The sequence below is a fragment of the Oncorhynchus keta genome, chromosome 15 (genome assembly GCF_023373465.1).
Source record: "Oncorhynchus keta strain PuntledgeMale-10-30-2019 chromosome 15, Oket_V2, whole genome shotgun sequence".
Taxonomy (NCBI): domain Eukaryota; kingdom Metazoa; phylum Chordata; class Actinopteri; order Salmoniformes; family Salmonidae; genus Oncorhynchus; species Oncorhynchus keta.
The window spans coordinates 30,750,581-30,757,368 of record NC_068435.1 but is presented as its reverse complement, the minus strand read 5'-3'; the positions used below and the strand labels follow the sequence as shown (position 1 = coordinate 30,757,368).

General features: G+C 48.7%; 1 protein-coding gene across 1 annotated transcript in view; it reads left to right on the top strand.

Moving 5' to 3' along the window:
* Positions 1 to 6,788, top strand: part of LOC118394762 (solute carrier family 22 member 23-like) — a 457,726-nt gene that overhangs the window by 250,300 nt on the left and 200,638 nt on the right. The window lies entirely within an intron of this gene.

Sequence of the window (6,788 nt, the reverse complement as noted above, 5' to 3'; positions counted from 1 at the left end):
AGGTCACCACCAGGTATAAACGGGGCTACTACTAATATACTGTAGCTGCTGCAGAGTAGGTTAAATGGCCTCCAGTAACCCTAACAAGGTATTTACGTAGGCGCTGGGTGGCAAAGACGGCCCAAAATCAAACAGTGCGTGGCATTTGTGCAGCGATCCCAAAATTGAACTTTCTATTTCTGCGCCCCAACCTTTGTTCTTCCTACAAAATGGGATCTCCCCTCCCCTCCCTCCTCATCTCCTCCTTTCCTCCCTAATTAAACAACAAGTGAATGGAGGGAGGGAGGAGGGGAGCAGGCAAGAGCAGAGTTCTATAGAGAAGCTTGCCTCTGATGGCCGAAGCCTTTCATTGGAACATTGTTCCTGACACTCTAGTGGCGGGCCAAGGGCCACCACCGGCCAATCCAGACTTGAAGAGCTCCAACTCCAAACAGCCTTGTGTGAACTTGTGAAATTGTTTGGCAGAGCTGAGTTTTTTATTACCGTACGTGTGACAGCCCTAATCAGTGTCTGTTACGGGTCCTTGAGCAGATCAGAAAACATGGGACAATTGCAGCGTTTATGCCCTGGTTGAGACTCCCCACATGAAAAAAATACTGTAGTATATTATGGTATAAATACGGTATAAATTATGGTATAAACACAGCAGTGAATACTAGATAGGTCGTTCAGCGGTTCGTTCAGCACTGATGCTGTTTTCTGTAACATTTATGGAGCACAATATGGTCTATACATGGCATGTAGGTTTCTCACTGACGGGTGGCACAAATTGGGATATAGGTGAGGGGAATGTGTATATGCAATTTAAATACTGTAGTATTTACTAAAGTTTTTTTTAAAAGTGTTTTTGCAGACTGGTGTTTTGGGAGATAATACTGTAGTATTTACTATTGTATTCTACAGGATAATACAACATTATATAGTAAGTACTACACATGGTAAAGGGATACTACAGTGTGTAGTATAGTATTATAAAGTATACTGCAATTTAATACAGCATGTGCTGTAGTATTCTATAGTAAACTGTAGTATTTTTTTCATGTGGGTCATCAGTTCTGTTCAGGGTCAGAGTAGTTTCAGAATAGTGGTGGTAGTTGAAGAATTCTGAAAAATTATTTTCAAGAAATCATTTTTCTATGACAGTTTTTCCTAGACATTATTATAATACATGTCATTATTTTTGTACAAGAGACTACAGTATCTAATGAATGTATGTTGAATGCATTTAACCCAATATATTAGTGTTCCGGAGTTCTAAATTGAGCAGCTGCTGAAAAATGAGCTCCTGTATATATTGAGATTTAAATGGTTTTTTAGAGTGAAGTACATCGAAAAAATCAAGAGAAAACTGCAAGACTCAATAGAAGACAAAACAAGGAACAAACCAAAAAGACAGGCTTTTGAAAAATTAACTATTTTTCATAAAATTGTACAGTTAACTTAGCTAGCTGAATTGCTAGCAGAATTGTTTACTTGTTGCTAAGCAGTTGCTAGGGACTCTCCTGGAAGAAGCTAGCTAGCTTACAAAGAATAACAACAAAAATATCTAGTTAACAGAAGAAAGGAAGACAAAATAAGGACAAAAGAAGGACAGAAGAAAAAGGAAAAGAAAGAGGACAACAAAGTGAAACAGTCAGCACTTCTATTGCAACTTCGTATTTTGTCGTCCTAACATAGTCTACACTGCTATCTGCCCAGCAGCTAGCCAGCTAGCAAACGTCCACCGTCTACCGAATAGCAGCACTGTAGAAACTATTACACTCAACTGAACGACTTGATTAGTGTAGTGTTAGCTAGCTACATAGTTGTCTTTGCTGTCTTCGTATCCAAGATAATTGTGTAGTTTAGAGTATGTAGTCTTAGAGTGATTATCTTAATTTACCGAGGTTAGCTAGCCAGCTATTTGTCGTCCTTAACGTAGGAGACACTGCTAGCTAGCCAACAGCTAGCCAACGTCTACTGAATAGAACTTCCGCACTCAACAACCCGGTCGCATTCCGCTTCGCTCCACAGGTAGTATCACATTTTCATTTCATTTCATTACAGCACAACGGTTTGATTTGTTTGATCGTAGCTAGCTACATAGCTACATTTACATTTACATTTAAGTCATTTAGCAGACGCTCTTATCCAGAGCGACTTACAAGCTACATAGCCGTCTGTGTATCAAAGATAATTGTGTAGTCTAGAGCGATTTTCTAGGTTAGCTAGCCAGCTATTGTCGTTCTTTTAACGCAACGTAACGTAATCAACACTGCTAGCTAGCCAGCTAGCCCCCGAATAGCAGCACTGTAGAAACTATTACACTCAACGGAACGACTTGATTAGTGTAGTGTCAACAACGCAGCCACTGCCAGCTAGTCTACAAAGTCAACAACGCAGCCACTGCCAGCTAGCCTACTTCAGCAGTACTGTATCATTTTAATCATTTTAGTCAATAAGATTCTTGCTACGTAAGCTTAACTTTCTGAACATTCGAGACGTGTAGTCCACTTGTCATTCCAATCTCCTTGCATTAGCGTAGCCTCTTCTGTAGCCTGTCAACTATGTGTCTGTCTATCCCTGTTATCTCCTCTCTGCACAGACCATACAAACGCTCCACACCGCGTGGCCGCGGCCACCCTAATCTGGTGGTCCCAGCGCGCACGACCCACGTGGAGTTCCAGGTCTCCGGTAGCCTCTGGAACTGCCGATCTGCGGCCAACAAGGCAGAGTTCATCTCAGCCTATGCCTCCCTCCAGTCCCTCGACTTCTTGGCACTGACGGAAACATGGATCACCACAGATAACACTGCTGCTCCTACTGCTCTCTCTTCGTCCGCCCACGTGTTCTCGCACACCCCGAGAGCTTCTGGTCAGCGGGGTGGTGGCACCGGGATCCTCATCTCTCCCAAGTGGTCATTCTCTTTTCTCCCCTTACCCATCTGTCTATCGCCTCCTTTGAATTTCATGCTGTCACAGTTACCAGCCCTTTCAAGCTTAACATCCTTATCATTTATCGCCCTCCAGGTCCCCTCGGAGAGTTCATCAATGAGCTTGATGTCTTGATAAGCTCCTTTCCTGAGGACGGCTCACCTCTCACAGTTCTGGGCGACTTTAACCTCCCCATGTCTACCTTTGACTCATTCCTCTCTGCCTCCTTCTTTCCACTCCTTTCCTCTTTTGACCTCACCCTCTCACCTTCCCCCCTACTCACAAGGCAGGCAATACGCTCGACCTCATCTTTACTAGATGCTGTTCTTCCACTAACCTCATTGCAACTCCTCCAAGTCTCCGACCACTACCTTGTATCCTTTTCCCTCTCGCTCTCATCCAACACTTCCCACACTGCCCCTACTGGATGGTATCGCGCCGTCCCAACCTTCGCTCTCTCTCCCCCGCTACTCTCTCCTCTTCCATCCTATCATCTCTTCCCTCTGCTCAAACCTTCTCCAACCTATCTCCTGATTCTGCCTCCTCAACCCTCCTCTCCTCCCCTTCTGCATCCTTTGACTCTCTATGTCCCCTATCTTCCAGGCCAGCTCGGTCCTCCCCTCCCGCTCCGTGGCTCGACGACTCATTGCGAGCTCACAGAACAGGGCTCCGGGCAGCCGAGCGGAAATGGAGGAAAACTCGCCTCCCTGCGGACCTGGCATCCTTTCGCTCCCTCCTCTCTACATTTTCCTCCTCTGTCTCTGCTGCTAAAGCCACTTTCTACCACTCTAAATTCCAAGCATCTGCCTCTAACCCTAGGAAGCTCTTTGCCACCTTCTCCTCCCTCCTGAATCCTCCCCCCCTCCTCCCTCTCTGCAGATGACTTCGTCAACCATTTTGAAAAGAAGGTCGACGACATCCGATCCTCGTTTGCTAAGTCAAACGACACCGCTGGTTCTGCTCACACTGCCCTACCCGGTGCTCTGACCTCTTTCTCCCCTCTCTCTCCAGATGAAATCTCACGTCTTGTGACGGCCGGCCGCCCAACAACCTGCCCGCTCGACCCTATCCCCTCCTCTCTTCTCCAGACTATTTCCAGAGACCTTCTCCCTTACCTCACCTCGCTCATCAACTCATCCCTGACCGCTGGCTACGTCCCTTCCGTCTTCAAGAGAGCGAGAGTTGCACCCCTTCTGAAAAAACCTACACTCGATCCCTCCGATGTCAACAACTACAGACCAGTATCCCTTCTTTCTTTTCTCTCCAAAACTCTTGAACGTGCCGTCCTTGGCCAGCTCTCCCGCTATCTCTCTCAGAATGACCTTCTTGATCCAAATCAGTCAGGTTTCAAGACTAGTCATTCAACTGAGACTGCTCTTCTCTGTATCACGGAGGCGCTCCGCACTGCTAAAGCTAACTCTCTCTCCTCTGCTCTCATCCTTCTAGACCTATCGGCTGCATTCGATACTGTGAACCATCAGATCCTCCTCTCCACCCTCTCCGAGTTGGGCATCTCCGGCGCGGCCCACGCTTGGATTGCGTCCTACCTGACAGGTCGCTCCTACCAGGTGGCGTGGCGAGAATCTGTCTCCTCACCACGCGCTCTCACCACTGGTGTCCCCCAGGGCTCTGTTCTAGGCCCTCTCCTATTCTCGCTATACACCAAGTCACTTGGCTCTGTCATAACCTCACATGGTCTCTCCTATCATTGCTATGCAGACGACACACAATTAATCTTCCCTTTCCTCCTTCTGATGACCAGGTGGTGAATCGCATCTCTGCATGTCTGGCAGACATATCAGTGTGGATGACGGATCACCACCTCAAGCTGAACCTCGGCAAGACGGAGCTGCTCTTCCTCCCGGGAAGGACTGCCCGTTCCATGATCTCGCCATCACGGTTGACAACTCCATTGTGTCCTCCTCCCAGAGCGCTAAGAACCTTGGCGTGATCCTGGACAACACCCTGTCGTTCTCAACTAACATCAAGGCGGTGGCCCGTTCCTGTAGGTTCATGCTCTACAACATCCGCAGAGTACGACCCTGCCTCACACAGGAAGCGGCGCAGGTCCTAATCCAGGCACTTGTCATCTCCCGTCTGGATTACTGCAACTCGCTGTTGGCTGGGCTCCTGCCTGTGCCATTAAACCCCTACAACTCATCCAGAACGCCGCAGCCCGTCTGGTGTTCAACCTTCCCAAGTTCTCTCACGTCACCCCGCTCCTCCGCTCTCTCCACTGGCTTCCAGTTGAAGCTCGCATCCGCTACAAGACCATGGTGCTTGCTTACGGAGCTGTGAGGGGAACGGCACCTCAGTACCTCCAGGCTCTGATCAGGCCCTACACCCAAACAAGGGCACTGTGTTCATCCACCTCTGGCCTGCTCGCCTCCCTACCACTGAGGAAGTACAGTTCCCGCTCAGCCCAGTCAAAACTGTTCGCTTCTCTGGCTCCCCAATGGTGGGACACACTCCCTCACAACGCCAGGACAGCGGAGTCAATCACCACCTTCCGGAGACACCTGAAACCCCACCTCTTTAAGGAATACCTAGGATAGGATAAAGTAATCCTTCTCACCCCCCTTAAAAGATTTAGATGCACTATTGTAAAGTGGCTGTTCCACTGGATGTCATAAGGTGAATGCACCAATTTGTAAGTCGCTCTGGATAAGAGCGTCTGCTAAATGACTTAAATGTAAATGTAAATGTAATATTATGGACAACATTCTCAGTAGAGTCGCTCTCTCTTTCTCTCTCTCTCTCTCTCTCTCCAGTTTGTTCTGAGAATTTACTGTCATTATGCTGCATGTTGTTCTGTACAAGAGACTATTGGATCAAATGAATGGTGACGCATTGAGCCCTGTGATGGAAAGGTATGGACAACATGCTCAATACAATGTCTCTCTCTCTCTCTCTCTCTCTCTCTCTCTATGTTTGTCTGTTAAATTAAACTTGTCTGATACTTTCAATTTCATAATCTCTTCTCGTAAAATGTATTACTTCTCTGTACTTTCCCCAAATTCCTTTTCTCTGTGGGCCAGGGGGCATTGGGACAGGTACACCGGGGCCCATACTTCCATTCTTCCCTCCCTGAGAATTCTTCACTTTCACCATCTGTCCAAGGACAATAGGGGGGAGGGGGTTCCTTCTCCTCCTCTCCTCACACTGCAATTTGTGCCTCAGTCTCATCACCGGACCAGCTGAAGATACATGACATGTTCCTCGATTGTCTTTAGGGTCCATCAACCAATAGACTGCTTTGTGACATCATCAACATTTGCACAATTTGCTGTCATAGTCATGCCAATCCAGGACCGACACAGAGCACCAGACGATCCAGGACCAGCACAGTGCACCAGACGACCCAGGACCAGCACAGTGCACCAGACGACCCAGGACCGGCACAGTGCACCAGACGACCCAGGACCGACACAGAGCACCAGACGATCCAGGACCGACACAGAGCACCAGACGATCCAGGACCGACACAGAGCACCAGACGATCCAGGACCGACACAGAGCACCAGACGATCCAGGACCGACACAGAGCACCAGACGATCCAGGACCGACACAGAGCACCAGACGACCCAGGACCGGCACAGAGCACCAGACGATCTAGGACCGGCACAGTGCACCAGATGACCCAGGACCGGCACAGTGCACCAGACGATCCAGGACCGGCACAGTGCACCAGATGACCCAGGACCGGCACAGTGCACCAGACGACCCAGGACCGACACAGTGCACCAGACGACCCAGGACCGGCACAGTGCACCAGATGACCCAGGACCGGCACAGTGCACCAGACGACCCAGGACCGACACAGTGCACCAGACGACCCAGGACCGACACAGTGCACCAGACGACCCAGGACCGAC